At 44.9% G+C, this 19,580-nt stretch overlaps 1 protein-coding gene across 1 annotated transcript in view; it reads left to right on the top strand.

Annotated features, from left to right (window-relative positions):
• The first annotated feature begins 9,728 nt into the window (after positions 1-9,728).
• CPM (carboxypeptidase M) overlaps positions 9,729-19,580 on the top strand; it is a 184,880-nt gene continuing 175,028 nt past the window's right edge. Inside the window, exon 1 of the mRNA XM_056574171.1 lies at positions 9,729-9,798. The gene's annotated coding sequence lies outside the window, so the exon portion shown is untranslated. The remainder of the gene's footprint in view (positions 9,799-19,580) is intronic.

Raw genomic sequence — 19,580 nt, 5'->3', positions numbered from 1 at the left:
GCCTGAGAGTCCATGGTTAGAATAGAAACACAGCACAGACACAGTGGAGATGCTGGTTCCCTACCTTTAGGCTCTGCAGTTTGAATTTTGGCGCCCCTTGATGTCACTTCTGGTCCGCTGCATCTCCGTACTGCCCGGAACCAAAGTTTCTTGACCAGTTCCCGGGGGACCACGCAAGCTGCTGCATAAGGACGCAGCCAGCCAAGAAGTGCCACTGGAACTCTGCTACAGCATGCCCGCCGCACATACAGAGCTCCGGTAACCCCCAGCGACATGCGGCCCCAGAGATGTGGGAAGCCTGCGCGCGAAGCACAGGGATCCCGAGACCAGACGAGGGGAGGCCGCACTAAAGAAAGGAGGCCTCCCCTCCTGTACAGGTACATTAACCCCCTCAGGAGCGCCATAACCTGTACTCCCGGAGGCCGGGGAAAGAGGACCCCCACGACCATAGGGCTGTCATAGGGGAGGGAAGCAGCAATAGCCCCGGTCCCAGGGAAAAATTCAAAACAAAAAATAAAATTAAAAAGTTTAACCCAAAAAATAGGAGCCCCATGAGGCTCCACTCTGTCCTGGACCTAATAGGAACAGGAAAACACTGGGGAAGGTGCCAGGGGGAGAGGCTTTTAACCCTTTTCTGTTTCCTGTTCCTATTAGGTCCTATGGGACCATCTCTCATGTGGGCTGTCATGGTGGACGATATGTAAATTGTCCTTCGCGAAACTCTTCAAAGCAAAGAATCCCGCTAGGAGTTCTAAACAGTTGATGTGATTTTGAGCCTCTAGGGGAGACCATTTGCCTGCTGTGTAGAGAGAACCACAACGAGCTCCCCAACCAAGGAGACTCGCATCCGATTCCAAAATTAAGTCTGGAAGGGAATTGAAAATTGCCTTGCCGTTCCATTCTTGTATGTGCTGAAGCCACCATAAGAGCTCCTCCCTGGCTTCTAATGAGAGAGGAACTTCGTCCGAATATCCAAGACCTTCTCTTAAATGTTGGATTTTTAGACACTGAAGAGCCCCATAGTGTAAAGGGGCTGGAAATATAGCTTGGATGGGCGGGGAAAGTAGTCCTACGATACGTGCTATGGAACGAAGAGAAATTAGATCCTTGTTGATAAGTGACCGAATCTCTTTGTGGATAGTCTTCAATTGATCAGAAATCCCAAAAATTCTATTTCTTGAGAAGGAATAAGGCTTGACTTGTCGACATTGATCAGAAAACCTAGTTCGACCAAGAGCGATAGAGTCCATTCCATATGGGAATAAGCTTAATTGATGGAATTGGCCGCAATAAGGATGTCATCCAGATATATTATGAGACGAATCCCCCTAGCTCGTAACAGAGCTACTACTGGCTTCATTAACTTGGTGAAGCACCAAGGGGCCGAGGAAAGACGGAAGGGAAGGCAAGGGAATTGCCATTTCGTGTTGTTCCAAATAAATTGGAGAAAAGGTTGAGAAGATGGATGGATTGGGACTGTGAGATACGCATCCTTTAGATCGATTTTTATCAGCCAGTCGTATTGGAGAAAGATATCTCTGAGAAGATGGATGCCCTCCATCTTGAAATGTCGATAACATACAAAATTTTTCAGTATTTTTAAGTTTATTACTGGACGATAACCTGAATCCTTCTTTTTTACTAAAAGCAGGTTGCTGACAAAACCTGGGGAATTTAGCGGGACCGGGATAATGGCTTGTTTAGAATAAAGGTCTTTTATTTCTGATTGTATCAGAATTTGATCCTCTTTTGAGAAATGAATGGGATGAGGAATCTCTGTCTGTATAGGATTGGATATGAGTTCTATCTGGTAACCTCTCACAGTATTGAGGATCCATTGGTCGGAAAAAATCCCAGCCCAAAGATGGGAAAAAAGAAGGAGTCTTCCGCCCACTGGAGGATGGGAAGAAAATGTTGGAGGAAGTCTTACCTGGGGTCTGGAACGTGTGTATCCCCGTTGTCCTCTCGGTCTCCATGGACGTGCCCGGTAAGGGAAGAAGGGTTGTGGTTGGGGTTGTGGAGGTGGGATATTGAAGGATGCTCTGTCTGTTTGGTAAGAGAGGCCTCAATATTGTGCTCTATATTGGGGATATCGGGCAGGAAAACGGCCCCTACTACTCCCGCCCATTCCAAAATTTCTTTGGGGAAATACTTTTTTGAGGGATGACTGGGCCTTGTCTAGTGAAGAAAAAAAGACCCACATATTTCACATACCCACATTGTTTTCCGAAGAGAAAACCTTCTGTGGGGGAAGGTGGTTGTGTAGAAGCTAAATGCGTAAGTTGAGGGTCTAGTTTTAATAGGAGTGAACGTCTCCTCTCTGTACAGAACGCTTCGTTAATGTTACCAAAGAGGCAGATAGCCCTCTGTATCCAACCCCTAAGGGTGTTAGTATCCACCATAATACCAGAGTTATAGGCATTTTCTGTAATTTCCATAATCTTAGTCAAGGGACCTAATAAATCTAAAAATTTGTCTTGACAAATTTTAAAATTTTGGTCCATACCCTTTTTGAGGTTTTTACCCGATTTTTGAATATATTTAACTAGAATTGGGTCTAGTTCGGGTGTCTGGGCAGCATTTAAGGAAAGTGTGGGTCTCGGGCACTCCGCCCTGAGTTTATTTCTAGCCTTACTGTCTGAACTCTTCCTAATCCAAAAAGATATTAATTTTTCTACTTCGGGATTAGGTGTCCACTCCCCGGATCTGGGATGTATTATTTGGCCATCAAGGATGGTGGACTCAGAAAAGTATTAGAACTATCAAAATAAATGTCTTCACCCTTATTATTTTCAGGTAAGTAGGAGGGGTCATTATCATCCGACAATTCGGAGTAGTCATCTGCCATATCATTTTCATCGTCAAATACAACAGTATTAGTAACAGCATTATCGCCCTCAGTATTCTCATAGTAGTTCGAGGGGTTAACAGTGTCTGAGACATTAGTGACTCGTGTATTACAATTCTCCTCCCGGGTAGAGGGTATAGGATGGGATTGTTCCGCATCATAATCATGGTTACTGGTGGAAGGTAAATCAATATTAGATTGTAAACCCCTATCATTAGATATAATTTTTCTTTGCTTATTAACAAGGGGGTTTTAATGAGATAAATGTCTCTTTTTTGAAGAACACTTCTTAGCTTGCTGAGCTTGATGTTCTTTATGTGCAGACGTTTGAGAAATTGCCATAGCAACAGATTTTACTAGAGATTCCTGGATAGCTGTCGTGGCATTATTAACAGCAGAATGCACGGACCTAGAGATAGACTAATAACTGAATTTGGTCATTAAACATTGTTTCTTTGGGATTGGACGAGTCCATAATAAAAAAATATGTCAAATTAGATATTAATTCAATGGTGACAGAGAAAAAATATATGTATATATTGTGCCATGCGCATCGCAGGAAAGACAGCGATAGCTTAGGGAGTTAAATGCATAGCTTAAGTCGTGGTGTAAGGGGGAAGGGTTTGGAAAGAAGACAACGGGATGAATAGGTTAGAGAGGGGTCAGGACATAATGGTGGGTGGAGAGGAGTCCTGTGGGGGGAGGTTAAGAGTAGTGGATAAGGAGATTCATGGGTTACAAACCAGCCATAAAAATAAATGTAGCCCGAAAAATTGTAATCCCAATAATTAAAAAAATTCCATTAGCCCCAATAACTCAATAACTAAAATAAGCCCCATTAACTCAAAAAATACCATTAGCCCCAATAACTTAAATAATAACGTTAGACCCAGTAACTCAAAAAGTCCCATTAACCCCAATAACTTAAATAATAAAGTTAGACCCAATAACTCAAAAAATCCCATTAGCCCCAATAACTTAAATAGTACAATTAGCCCTTATAACTCAAATAATAACATTAACCCCAATAACTCAGAAAATCCCATTAGTGAGACTATATGTGTAAAACTTAATGGAAATGTAAAGTGTATGTTCCCAAATGCCAGAAGCCTAGCAAATAAAATGGGGGAGCTTGAGGCCTTGATACTGGAGGAACATATTGATATAGTTGGGGTCACTGAGACATGGCTGGACTCCTCGCATGACTGGGCTGTTAATCTGCAGGGGTTTACATTGTTTCGCAAGGATAGAATGAACAGGAAAGGTGGTGGAGTCTGTCTGTATGTAAGAAGTGGTATGAAAGTCAGTGTGAACGATGCCATAGTGTGTGATGATTTTGAGGATGTGGAATCATTGTGGGTAGAATTACAAAAGGAGGGAAATACTGAAAAATAGTATTTGGTGTAATCTACAGACCCCCTAACATCACTGAAGAGATAGAAGGTCGGCTGCATAAACAAATAGAGAGGGCTGCCCAGGCAGGTAAAGTGGTAATAATGGGAGATTTTAACTATCCAGATATAGATTGGGGTCGGGGGCTGGCTAAAACTACAAAGGGGAGAAAATTCCTAAATTTATTGCAGGATAATTTTATGGGCCAGTTTGTGGAGGACCCAACAAGAAGTGATGCCTTGTTGGATCTGATCATTTCCAACAACGCAGAGCTGGTTGGTAATGTAAATGTGCGGAAAAACCTTGGTAATAGCGACAACAATATAGTTACTTTTGACTTAAAATGTAGAAAACAAAGACAGACAGGGAAGGCAAAAACATATAACTTTAAAAAGGCAAATTTCCCTGGGCTGGGAGCTGCACTACAGGACATAGACTGGGGGGGAGGTGTTCTCAAATACTGATACAGAAGGTAAATGGGAAATTTTTAAATCAACTCTAAATAACTATATAGCTAAATATATACCGTATTTATCGGCGTATAACACGCACTTTATAGGCTAAAATTTTTAGCCTAAAGTCTGTGTGCGTGTTATACGCCGATACACCCCCAGGAAAGGCAGGGGGAGAGAGGCCGTCGCTGCCCACTTCTCTCCCCCTGCCTTTCCTGGGGTCTAGAGCGCTGCTGTCGGCCCTTCTCACCCCCTGGCTATCGGCGCCGCTGCCCGTTCTGTCCCCCTGACTATCGGTGCCGGCGCCGATAGCCAGGGGGAGAGAAGCGGCGCCGACAGCCAGGGGGAGAGAAGGGGCAGCGGCACCCATTGCCGGCGCCGCTGCCCCGTTGCCTCCCCCCATCCCCGGTGGCATAATTACCTGAGTCGGGTCCGCGCTGCTGCAGGCCTCCGGCGTGCGTCCCCGGCATCGTTGCTATGCGCTGAACGGCGTGGCGCATGATGTCAGTGCGCCGCGCCGTGCATAGCAACGACGCAGGGGACGCACGCCGGAGGCCTGCAGCAGCGCGGACCCGACTCAGGTAATTATGCCACCGGGATGGGGGGAGGCAACGGGGCAGCGGCGCCGGCAATGGGTGCCGCTGCCCCTTCTCTTCCCCTGGCTGTCGGCGCCGCTTCTCTCCCCCTGGCTATCGGCGCCGGCACCGATAGTCAGGGGGTCAGAACGGGCAGCGGCGCCGATAGCCAGGGGGTGAGAAGGGCCGACAGCAGCACTCTAGACCCCAGGAAAGGCAGGGGGAGAGAAGTGGCCTCTCTCCCACTGCCTTTCCTGGGGGTATATCGGGGTATACACGCGCACACACGCACCCTCATTTTACCATGGATATTTGGGTAAAAAACTTTTTTTACCCAAATATCCTTGGTAAAATGAGGGTGCCTGTTATAGGCCGGTGCGTGGTATACCCCGATAAACGATTAAAACTAAATCCTACATGGCTGACAAATGATGTTAAAAGAGCAATAAACAACAAAAAAATTGCCTTAAAAAAATGCAAATCTGATGGGTCAGCTATAACATTTAAACAGTACAAGGAGCTTAATAAAATCTGTAAAAATGTAATGAAAACAGCAAAAATTCTAAATGAGAGACAGGTGGCCCAAGAAAGCAAAGCTAATCCTAAATATCTTTTTAGATATATAAATACAAAAAAAACAAGAACAGAGCATGTAGGACCCCTTAATAATGATAATGGGGAGGTTGTCATGGGCGATCAAGAGAAGGTGGAGCTACTGAATTGGTTCTTTAGTTCTGTATATACTATGGAAGAAGGAGGAGCTGACATTGGACAGGTCAGTGTTGGTAACACATCATGTAATGTACTGAACTGGCTTAATGTAGAGATGGTACAAGGTAAGTTAAGTAAATGTAAGCAAATCTCCAGGACCGAATGGACTACACCCAAGAGTTCTTAGAGAGGTAAGTTCAGTAATATCTGCACCCTTGTTCATGATATTTAGAGATTCTCTGGTGTCTGGTATTGTGCCAAGGGACTGGCGCAAGGCGAATGTGGTGCCAATCTTCAAAAAGGGTCTTCCCCAGGCAATTATAGACCGATAAGTTTAACGTGCATTGTGGGTAAATTGTTTGAAGGACTTATACGGGATTACATACAGGAATACATAGGGGATAATTGTATTATAAGTGATAGCCAGCATGGGTTTACTAAGGATAGAAGTTGTCAAACCAATCTAATTTGCTTTTATGAAGATGTGAGTAGAAGCCTTGACAGAGGAATGGCTGTGGATATAGTGTTTCTGGATTTTGCTAAAGCGTTTGATACTGTCCCTCATAGATGTCTGACAGGTAAGTTAAGGTCTTTGGGCTTGGAAACTTTAGTTTGTAACTGGATTGAACACTGGCTCATGGATCGTACCCAGAGAGTGGTGGTCAATGATTCATACTCTGATTGGTCCCCGGTTATTAGTGGTGTACCCCAAGGTTCTGTACTGGGCCCGCTGTTGTTTAATTTATTTATCAATGATATAGAGGATGGCATTAGCAGCTCTGTTTCTATCTTTGCAGATGACACCAAGCTTTGTAGCACAGTACAGTCTATAGAGGATGTGCATAAGTTACAAGATGACTTGGATAGACTAAGTGTCTGGGCATCCACTTGGCAAATGAGGTTTAATGTGGATAAATGTAAAGTTATGCATCTGGGTACAAATAACATGCATGCGCCATATGTCTTAGGGGGGATTAAACTGGCAGAGTCACTGGTATAGAAGGATCTGGGTGTACTTGTAGATCACAGACTACAGAATAGCATGCAATGTCAGGCTGCTGCTTCCAAGGCCGGCAGGATATTGTCATGTATAAAAAGAGGCATGGACTCAAGGGACAGGGACATAATACTCCCCCTTTATAAAGCATTGGTACGGCCTCACCTGGAATATGCTGTTCAGTTTTGATTGCCTATCCATAAAAGGGACACTGCGGAGCTGGAAAGGGTGCAGAGACGTGCGACTAAACTAATATGGGGCATGGAACATTTTAGCTACGATGAACGATTAAAGGAGTTACAATTGTTTAGTCTTGAGAAGAGACGTTTAAGGGGGGATATGATAAACGTATATAAGTATATAAATGGCCCATGCAAAAAATATGGAGAAAAACTGTTCCAGGTTAGGTTAAACCCCCCCAAAGGACGAGGGGGCACTCCCTCCGTCTGGAGAAGAAAAGGTTTAGTCTAAAGGGGCGACACGCCTTCTTTACCATAAGAACTGTGAATTTATGGAACAGTCTACCGCAGGAACTGGTCACAGCAGGAACAATTAATAGCTTTAAAACAGGGTTAGATACATTCCTGGAACAAAATAACATTAATGCTTATGCAGAATTATAAAACTACATCCCTTCCCCTTATCCCCTTACACCCTTCCCTTCAATTCCCTGGTTGAACTTGATGGACGTATGTCTTTTTTCAACCATACTAACTATGTAACTATGTAATTATAGTAATATATCTAAATTGCTATGACCTAAGAATGGATAATAATATATATATATATATATATATATATATATATATATATATATGGACGACATAGTTCATATAATAAGTAATGATAAGTATAGAATATCTATATACCGTCCTGAAAAGGACAGTGGAACAGAAAAATATACTATAGGAGCGCTGACAGGAATGCGGAGGCTGTGAGCTATATCAGCTGCGAGCGGCTGTGAGGAGAGGACGCGTCTGAAAGGATAGAGTGGGAGTGGTTTGAAGTGATCACCACTTCAGACCAAATCTCGCGAGACTACGCTGTGTCTGCAAGATTACGCGCGCATGAAGGGAAAAAAGGCCGTGCATATAGAGGAAAAAGCTGCGCCCATAACGGAGAAGTTAACGGTGCTAAGGAAAGTGTTTGTAGGTAAGGAACAGACAGAAAAAAGGAATTAGTAATGTAGAGAAAACGGGCAACAGAAAGTTAGAATGTAATGAGTGAAAAAATACAGTAAGGATGGATTAATAGTAGTGGAATACTGTTAGTATAAGAACGGAATACAAGCATATAATAACACTGAGCATAAATAAGCCACAATATCAAGCTATACACTTAAAATAAGTAAGGAATATAATGAATACTTATCTGAAGTGTAGCAGCAAAGAAAGAGGGATAGTTTTGTCAGTCTAGAGCTTATATTACCTAGGCTATATGCTCATTGGTTACTACTAGATACAGCATGATTGATACATACCTATGATTGCAACACCTGTATACCTCAAAGTTTTCTTGTTAACTATTGAAAAAACGTTTTAATGTTGCTGCTATATACCCTGCAGTAAAGAAAGAAATGCACTATAATGCGAATGCCTCCTGTCTTGTCATAAAATCCAAATTTGTCATCACCGGCGTTGCATTTTCGACAGCCTTCTCACACATCTTCTTTAAACAAGGCAAAACACAACACACAACAAAAGCAAGGATTATCAGGATTATAAGTATGGTTATTCCTACCACGGCCAAAGTCTTTTTCCACCCTCCCATCCAATCAAAATATTGATCCCAGGGGTCTGAGATTCCAGAATTCTTTTTAAGTTCTATCGATAGGTCTTTACGGCTATGGTTACTTTACCATTGCGTCCTGTGTTGGCCGGGATATAGGTGCAACAGGTTTCTCCAAACATTTTACATACTTCCCCTTTTTCCGCTAACACCATATCTAATGCCATACGATTTTGTAATGTCATAGTTGATGTGGCACTTAGTTGTTCGGCTTGACCTTTAAGAGCATCCACTGAGAAATGTATAAATCGCTGCTGATTATAATAGATATAATATCTACATTATAATCTACATTCTTGTTTATGGAAATCTGGGGTATTATAGACTCAAATCCAGCTTTTACTTGATCTCTAGCTTTAAATTCATCTGGGAACCCCCTTGGGACTTCTATAGCATCAATATACACATGAGGGTCAAAGCTCCCAGCAGGGGCTGCACGTTTAAATCTAGAGTTTGATTTGGGTTCCTCTGTATGTTCAGTAATGAAAATGTGTATGGGCGTAAGAACCTTAGCTAGTGTGCATTCTCCAGTCCAGTTCCCTTCTAATCGAGTTCTGAGTTTCATATCCCCAAGTATCCCATACTTTACGATAGTTACCATTTACTCATCCCCCTAGCTAGGTCTATCCTTTCTATAATCTTATCACTCACTGAAATACTCGTTGCACCCCGCTATTTGTACATGTTCACCTACTGATTCTCCTCATACAATGTCACATCATAACAATCCGTTGTGATTATCTTTCCCTTTGGAACAAACATGGTTATGCACAGACATAGATTTAACAGTTATCAGAGATACATCTATACGGGATCATCATATGTAATTGTCTATTTCCTCACTTATTTCCTGCATAGGTTTTGAAGAAATGGGTGACAATTACAGAATCTGAACTAGGTACAATTTTACAAAAGGTTCTTAATTGTATTCTTTACTGTATCTATGGTTAGGGATCAGTACAATCAGACAAGGAGATACTGATATTGGCCTACCCCAGGCAGTTAGATGAAGTCTACTCATATTCTCTGAAACAGGTAAGATGATTATGGAGTGTGTTGGTCAGGTACCTTTATTGTTTTAACTAGGTCATAATAGATGTAAATCAGGGGTCTCAAACTCAAATTATCTAGGGGCCACTGGAGGTAGCGGCTGGGTGAGGTTGGGCCGCATGCACCCCTCACATATAATGCCCCCATCATGTGCCCCTCACATATAATGCCCCTATCATGTGCCCCTCACATATGATGCCCCCATCATGCGCCCCTCGCATATAATGCCCCCATCATGCGCCCCTTGCATATAATGCCCCCATCATGCGCCCCTCACATATAATGCCCCCATCATGCGCCCCTCACATATAATGCCCCCATCATGCGCCCCTCACATATAATGCCCCCATCATGCGCCCCTCACATATAATGCCCCCATCATGCGCCCCTCACATATAATGCCCCATCATGTGCCCTCACATATAATGCCCTCATCATGTGCCCCTCACATATAATGTCCCCATCATGTGCCCCTCACATATAATTCCCCATCATGTGCCCCTCACATATAATTCCCCATCATGTGCCCCTCACATATAATGCCCTCATCATGTGCCCCTCACATATAATGCTCCATCATGTGCCCCTCACATATAATGCCCCATCATGTGCCCCTCACCTATAATGCCCCATCATGTGCCCCTCACCTATAATGCCCCATCATGTGCCCCTCACACATAATTCTCCATCATCATGTGCCCCTCACATATAATGCCCCCATCATGTGCCCTTCACATATAATGCCCCATCATGTGCCCCTCACATATAATGCCCCATCAGGTGCCCCTCACATATAATGCCCCATCATGTGCCCCTCACATATAATGCCCCATCATGCGCCTCTAATCACCCAACAACAACCCCCACCAGAGGTAGCACTCCCATCATCCACCAGCAACACCCCCCCCCCATTCCCCTACCCCCTGTGGTGATAACATGAGCTGACAGATGATGGGGATGTTACTGCTGGGGGTGGGGGTGGGGGGGGGGTGATGTTGGATGATTGGGATGCAGTATCACCCTCATCATCCACCAGCAACAACCCCCCCCAGTAGTAGCACCCCCATCATCCATCAGCTCATGCTATTACCACAGGGGGATAGGGGGAATGGGGAGGGGGCTGTTGCTGGTGGATGATGAGGGTGATACTGCATCCCAATCATCCAACAACACCCCACATCCTGCAGTAGCACCCTCATCATCCACCAGCAACCCCCCCCCCCCCAGCAGTAGCACCCCCATCATCCATCAGCTCATGTTACTACCACAGGAGGGTAGGGGGAATGGGGAGGGAGGTGTTGCTGGTGGATGATGGTTGTGCTACTACTGGGGTGCTACTGCTTGGGTGGCTGGGGTGCTACTGCATCCCAATCATCCAACAACACCCCATTATCCACCAGCAACACCCCCCCCAGCCGTAGCACCCCCATCATCCACCAGCAACACCCCCCCCCAGCAGTAGCACCCCCATCATCTGTCAGCTCATGTTATTACCACAGGAAGTAGGGGGAATGGGGAGGAGGGTTTTGCTGGTGGATGATGGGAGTGCTACTGCTGGGGGGTGGGGTGTTGTTGTATCATTGGGATGCAGTAGCATCCTCATCATCCACCAGCAACACCCCCTTCAGCAGTAGCATCCCCATCATCCATCTGCAACATCCACCCCATCATCCATCAGCTCATGTTACTACTACAGGGGGGTAGGGGGGAATGGGAAGGGGGTGTTGCTGGTGGATGATGGGGGTGCTACTGCTGGGGTGCTACTGCTTGGGTGGGTGGGGTGCTACTACTGGGGTGCTACTGCTTGGGTGGGTGATGTGCTACTGCTGGGGTGTTACTGATTGGGTGGGTGGGGTGCTACTGCTGGGGTGCTACTGCTGTTATCACAGGGGGGTGTTACTGGTGGATAATGGGGGCGCTACTGCTGGAGTGCTACCCCCCCCCCAGCAGTAGCACCCCCATCATCCACCAGCAACACCCCCCTGTGATAACAGCAGTAGCACCCTAACCATTCAGTTTGTAGGCCTGCGCACACCCCGCACCAATTCATCAGCGACACCCCCAGTGCCCCTTTTTCTCCCTGGCAGTACTGGTATTGACTTACCAGGGTCAGGTGCACCGCACTACCTACGTATGTAGGCGAAGCAAGCCGAGACTCGTCGCACCAGATCAGTGCAGACGGCGCGTCACTTCGGCGCCGCCCCCACGCCGCTGACGTCACCTGACACAGACCCCTGCTTTGCCGGTGTCTGTGAGGTACTTCAGAGATACAATGAGTACGGGGGGCAGCGGGAAAGGTACAGGGAGGGGGCCGTGGCCCGCAAAATATCGCACAGTACAGGGAGGGGGCCACGGCCCGCAAAATATTGCACAGTATGGGGAGGGGGCCGCGGGCCGCAAAATTTCGGCCCGCGGGCCGGGAGTTTGACACCCCTGATGTAAATAATGAAGTCTGTACAAACCTTCTTTCTGCATTGTTGAATCCTGAGGCCACCCAATGTATGGACAGTACTACACACATAGCTCCCCTCTGCTTAGTGTATGTGGTCAAATATGTTACCATGGGGTACAATTCCACATTGCCCATCCACCTGTACACTTTGTACCATAACTGTGGGGGAACAGGAGCACTGCAGCCTTGACAGCCTCTTTCACCATTTAGTCCCCTTGGCTTCTGGGGCTGTTTCCTTCATTTGGCTCTGATCTTTTCGATGGCCACTTTCTCTGGCCACTCTCGGACTTTGAAGACTTGAATTACAAACTAGAGATTGGTTCGCTCAAGGATTCAAGAACACTTTTACTCCAATAGGCCCATACTTGTAGGCGGTAATTAAAGTGTACCCATAACTCATTGTGTCATGCCTTCAGATATCTTACACATCTCAGTGAATACCTTCAACTCTACTTCTCTGAACCACCAGCTCAGATCGAGTGGTTTATTGTAGTAGAACTTCATTCTGCGTTTGATCACCATATATCCCGTCTTATGTATTACATCTTTACATTACATGGAACAAACTTACATTTATAACTCAGCATCAACCATGGATTCTCTGATATCCTATCATGGCTCTTGAATTTTTAACCTTATGAGTTTAAGACAAACAGCATCTTCGTGTTACACTAAATTATCATTATAAAGTTATCCACTCAAAATTGATGTTTTTCAAATAAATGCAATGTAGAATGCATAGGTATATCACATTGTGTATGCAGGTCCTGTAAACACATTCAAGTTTAAATAGTAGAAATGTAGTTTCCTCAATTTAATGTGACTGTGTTTCAGTAGACCAAGGCTGTTCTGTCAATCTTCCTATAAGCCCCGCTTTTCTCCTCCCACTCCTCTATGTCACTGGTCACCACCCCTTCGAGTCTGGCTTTTTGTCCTCCCTTTGGTTTAGTCATTCCTCAATAATTATCGAACATCTAGGTATCTGCTTGGCTTCCTGTGTTATTTACATGGAGACATACAATACACATGTAACGTGTAACAATACCAACATTTACAAATACACAACATACAACACACAGGGCCCACATTCTCACCAACAACAAAATGTAAAAGACTGAAAATATACAGAGCTCTTTCAAAAATTGGGAAAAATCACCTTCAATGCGCATTATTTATAATCAATAAACCATTAGCTGATTTTAAATGCTTAAGGTAAGATTCATTAATTAAATAGTGATCGCTTTTTAATTTATTTTATGTTTTATTTTATTTTCCTTGGCCAAACTTCTTCTCTGATTACCCCTATAATATAATCAGACAATTAATTGCATTTCCTCATAAATTTCATTATTTTTTTTCCCTCCATCTTGCACTCCTGTGAAAACAAACTTATTAAGGAATTAATAAAATATCATCAAATAGGTTCATTATGACATAAACATGTTCATGCACAGCTTCACCCAAAACCATTCAGTGATCATACTCCATGTATTCCTAATTCATCATATATGCTTCACTATACTAGGTGTGTTAAAATGGCTGCTGGGGAGAGGAGGTGGGAACTAATTGGGTTAGCCAAAATGGTTGCTGGGGGAGGAACTTCACTTCTGGGGGTGGTAACATGGCTGCCCCCCATATGGAGTAAGTACGTGGCAGAGACTAGCAGCCTCATGGCTCCAGAAAGAGAGAGAGAGACAGAGCATGGGATGAATAAAGGTAAAATCTTAACATTATCTGGGGTTGTGATTTTAGGGTGTCACTCCATAAGGGATTCTTAGCTCCATAATGATAGCATTATACAGACAGTTCTATTTTCGCACTCCCTTCCCCCACCCTAACACAAAGGCTCTCTTCATTGAATATATGATAATTCTTACTATCCTATCACTAGTTTATAAAAAATGTATGTCTGTACATCGGTGTTAATTTCATTACCTAAATATTTTCATCATACTTTCAGCCAACAACTTCTGCCTATCTATATCTATTCAGAAGATTACAATATAACTAAGTTAAATCACAATTCTTCTCAAGAATCACACTGTTGTATATAACTATATTAAACTGCTATATATATATATATATATATATATATATATATATATATAAACCTTCTTATTCTATCAACCATCAATATATTTCAAACTTGCAACTGCCTTAATATCTATAATTTACCCATTCCATTCTGAACTCACCACATGTTTTCCATCAAAACTTCCATCACAACTCTCTGCATCCCCCCCCCCACACTTCCTGTCAGAAACTCTATCAGTGAGGTCAGGTTACATCTGAAAACTTCATAGCCCCCTCCTTTCTTTTTCAGCACAGTCTTGCAGCTGTGTAACTTCAGCCCCCTCTGTCTCATCCAGAGCCCATAAGCCCCCTTCCCTGGTGGGCCTCCAGCTGTTGTACAACTAAAACCCCTCTTAACCCTTGTACTTTACGAGATATCTTTTAAACACTAATACATTTAAATGAAGTTTCAGTCTAGTATTAGAAAGGGGAAGTCGATTCCCCTCCATCGTCTGCATTAGCTAATTTTTTTTTTATAATTAAATTTTTATTAAGATTTTCATTTATACATCAACTCAGCAAAAGCATGTTATATTTCACACAAATTTAAACACAAGTGTTCTCCCAGCATTTACTTATGTCTTAGCAGAGGGAGGAATCCATGAAGAGAGAGAGAAAAAAAAAAACACCTACTCAATATTTAACCCCCTAAGGACAATGGACGTACTCCTACGTCCCCGTTTCCGAGTCCTTAAGGACCGAGGATGTATGAGTACGTCCTGTCCATTCCCAGCCCCCCACCGCTAGCCGGAGGGGAGCCGGTGCCCGATGCCTGCTGAAATCGTTCAGCAGGCATCGCGGCATATCACCCAGGGGGGTCAAGATGACCCCCCATGTCGGCGATCGCAGCGCATCGCTCGTCAATTCAGACGAGCGATGTTCTGCGATTCCGTTCCCTGCCGCTCGCCGGGCGGGGATCGGAGCCGGATGTCTTCTGATTTCATTCAGCAGACATCCCGGCAGGACCTCCTATACCGGCGATCGTTGCAGGGCGCCGGTAACTACTTACCGGCGTTCTGCAGCGGTTCCGCATCATCAGGGTCACGTGTGACCCTGTGACCCGGATATAGATGGTGACTGGTGGTGTAATATATATTGTGGCCACCCCCCTCAGTACAGTTGTGATTGGGTGGCCAAAGTGGCCACACCAATCACAGTGTAATGGGAGGGGATGGTGGGGGCTAGGAGCATGTTGCTCCGTTCTGCCCGCCATTCCGCAGAGATCTGGCGAGCAGGACGGAGCCCCGTGCTGCCCACCATCCCCTCAGTTAAAAAAAAGTGCCCCTTGCCCCTTTCTGTGGCCCCTTGGCACAGAAATCCCCCAGAGTTAGTTTTAGATTAGGTAGGGACAGGTTAGGGTTAAAAAAAAAATTTCAGCGTACATCAGTGGGTGTCCGGGGGTCCGTAGCACCTAGCTGCGTGTATTTTCTTTTTCGTTTTTTTTTTGTGTGGGGGTCTGTGTACAAGCCACCAGCCACTGTTCTCGGCTGAGTGGCCGGACCCCCCACTGACTTCTGCGCCCCCTGCCGCCACAAGCACTAATCAGTGCGCACACCACTGATTAGATAAACGTTTTTTTTTGGCGCAGGGCTTTTTTGCGCTAGAAGTCCCCTTTTTATTTTATATTTTTTTCTGTTAGGGCGGGTTAGTTTAGTTAGGTTAGGGAGGGTTAGGGCGGGTTAGGGAGGTAGTCTCGCACCACACCACACACAGCACACACATCAATAAAGTTCCCCCCCCCACAAACACACCCGTATCCCCATTAGAGTAGGGAAATGGCCCGCAGAGCGTTTTTGGCGGAGGAGGCATATGCCATAATTGACTCCGACACCGAGAGCGGCTCAGAGGACGATGAAAACCCCACCTTCCTTATTTCATCATCCTCCTCATCGTCTAGTTCTGATGATGAGCCACCAAGGCGGCGGAGACGCCGCCGTGCGGCACCGCAAACCTCCTCTGTCCTTGACCCTGTGCCCCATGCTAGTATGAGTCCCCCTGGCGCTCATACTAGTGAAGCCCCCCAGCCAAGATCACTGGTACATCGTACCGGAGAACTTGACTGGGCTGAGCCAGAGGACCACGAGCCCGTGATTCCTGAGTTTGTTGGCGACTCAGGAATCAAAATTAACATCGCCGGGTTCACTGAAAAGGACTTTTTCGGTAATTTTTTCAGTGACGACTTTGTTAATTTGATGGTTACACAGACGAATCTGTATGCCCAACAGTTCGTCGCCGCTAACCCGGGCTCACTTTTAGCTAGACCCGGCGGCTGGACTCCAGTCGATGCAGCCGAAATGAGGACCTTTTGGGGCCTCGTGCTGCATATGGCTATAGTTAAAAAACCCAGTGTCAGGCAATATTGGAGTGGGGTCGTCTTTTACCAGACACCCCTCTACAGTATGGCCATGGCACATTCCCGGTTCGAGGCCATTCGGAGATGTTTGCATTATGCTGATAATGCGGCATGTCCCCCCCGAACTGATCCTGCATATGACCGCCTGTATAAAATCAGGCCGGTCATCAATCACTTCGGGGCCAGATTTTGGGAGGCCTATGTCATGGGGCAGGAGGTCTCTATTGATGAGTCTCTCATCAGCTTTAACGGGAGACTCAGCTTCCGGCAATACATCCCTACCAAGCGGGCTCGGTATGGCGTGAAGATGTATAAACTTTGCGAGAGTATCTCCGGGTACACTTGCAAGTTTATAGTGTATGAGGGACGAGATTCCCATTTTGAACCCCCAGAATGTCCCCCCACTCTGGGTGTTAGCGGGAAAATCGTTTGGGGCCTTTTGCACCCATTGCTAGATAAAGGTTACCACCTTTACGTGGATAACTTTTATACTAGTATCCCTCTCTTCACATCCCTCGCCGCCAGATCCACGGTTGCTAGTGGGACAGTCCGGAAGAATCAAAGAGGCCTTCCTCCCCATCCCCTACATGCTCTTATCCCCCGGGGTGAGTCCTGTGCCTTTTCCCATGAGAACCTGTTGTTGGTCCGGTATAAGGACAAGAGGGATATCCTTATGCTCACCACTATTCATGGGAACGGCAGCACCCCTGTCCCTGTGCGATGTACCGCGAGACCGGTCCTCAAGCCCGATTGTATTCTGGACTACAATTGGTATATGGGGGGAGTTGATCTTTCTGATCAAGTCCTGAAACCATATAATGCCATGCGGAAAACACGCGTATGGTATAAAAAGGTTGCGGTCTACATGGTACAGGTTGCCATGTACAACTCTTTTATACTGTACCAGAATGCTGGCAACCCAGGGACATTCCTGTAAAGAGGTAGTTCTAAAGGCCCTCATCTTTGGTGCCCGCCAAAGAGCGGGTCAGAGCACCTCTGGAACTTTAGCTCCCTGGATCGTCCCCGGCCAACACTTTTCAGGTGTGATCACCAACACTGGAAGGACGGGACGAACCCAGAAGAAATGCAGAGTGCGTTACAGGAAGGGGAGACGGAAGGACACCACGTACCAATGTGACACTTGCCGCAATCATCAGGGCCTCTGCATAGGCTGCTTCAGGGAGTATCACACTTCCATGGAGTACTACACTTTCCATCCTTTGCCCTAATTTTCATTCCCCAGAATTCGGCTCCAATGTACCAGTCCAGGGTACATTGACTTCCAAATTTTAAACCAAAACACCCCCCCCCCCTCCAAAAAAACAAACAAAACCTTTTTCCCAATACCCCAATATCTTTTTTTTTCTTCCCCCTAAAAAATGGGCCATGGGACACAGAGTCAACAGCATTGGAGGTTTGCAGTTGCCTCAAATGCGCAATGCTCTCTCTCTCCACCTGAGCGGGTTGCGCATTTGAGGTAACAGAATAGGAACGGCCCCACACATCCCCTTCCCAGAATGATGATTCAGAGTATAGGGTTTGGGGCGGGCATCATTTTTACTTTTGGCTGTACTCTGGGTCATCATTCTAGGAAAATAATTGGCATATCAGTACTAAAATTGCAATTTTCTTCCCCCCATAGTACACTTCATCCATTCCTGGAAAATAAATTAAGGGAACACCCGTCTGTTCCAAATCTCCACTTCACCCTATACACCTTCCCTAGGGGGTGTACTGTTTGTAATAGGCTCACATGTGGGTGTTCCTTTCTTGTATTTTTCTCTGCATGTATGTAACTGTTAGGTCCGTAACAAACATCCGCCTCATCCGCGAAGAGTTCTCGCTGAGCTCTGTCGTATTTCCAGGCGACAATTCGGAGTCACATGTTAGTTGTTCCCAGAAAAATGAAGCAGAGCATAGGTTAAAAATTGCAATTTTCAAAAAGCTTCCCTTCATCCATTCCTGGAAAATAAATTTAGGTAACACCTGTGCGTTCAAAATGTCCTCTTTACCCCTATACCGATTCCTCAGGGTACTTTCTGTAATGGTGTCACATGTGGATGTTTCATTTTTGTATTTTGCTCGGAATGTATGCCATAGGCCACAAATACAAACTGACCTCTATGAATTCTGAGCCTTGTTGTGCGCCCGTCCAGCACTTCACCCCATATGTGGATGTATTTTTATAGTCAGGGGAAAAAGCCCTCCAAAATTTGTAACCCAATTCCTCATATTACCCCATGTGAAGATGTAAAAAATTGGGTAACCCCAGCATTTTAGTGTAAAAAAATAAAATTTTTCAATTTATGGCCCACTTTTCAAAAAACCTGTGAGGTGTTATTTCCCACTGTACCCCTTGTTGCGTTCATTGAGGGGTGTAGTTTCTAATGTGGGTTTGTTTTTTTTGTTTTTTTTTGCTGTTTGGGGCTTTATAAATGCACATGACCCCCGACTTCAATTTCAACAAGATTTTCACTCCTTCCATTCTGAGCATTGCAGTGCGTCCATATAGCAATTTACATCCACATATGGGGTATTTTTTTTTTCTTAGACAAAATTTTCTATTTTTTCATCAAATTTTGGGATTTTTCACCAAGAAAGGATGCAAGTTACCATAAAATTTTACCACTATGTTAAAGTAGAATATGTCACGAAAAAATGATCTCGGAATCAGAATGTTAACTAATAGCATCCCAGAGTTATTAATGTTTAAAGTGACAGTGGTCAGATGTTCAAAAAATGCTCTGGTCCTTAAGGTGTAAAATGGCCTGGTCCTTAAGGGGTTAATCTTCTTTTTTCAATTTCTATCAGTCCATCTCCGCCATATCAACCAGAATTTATCTTCATTCCCTCTTTTAGTATACATGGCCTTTTCCCAAGCAATTATTT

Source organism: Hyla sarda, chromosome 4 (genome assembly GCF_029499605.1).
Source record: "Hyla sarda isolate aHylSar1 chromosome 4, aHylSar1.hap1, whole genome shotgun sequence".
NCBI classification, from domain to species: domain Eukaryota; kingdom Metazoa; phylum Chordata; class Amphibia; order Anura; family Hylidae; genus Hyla; species Hyla sarda.
This window is presented reverse-complemented; position numbering and strand designations above follow the sequence as displayed.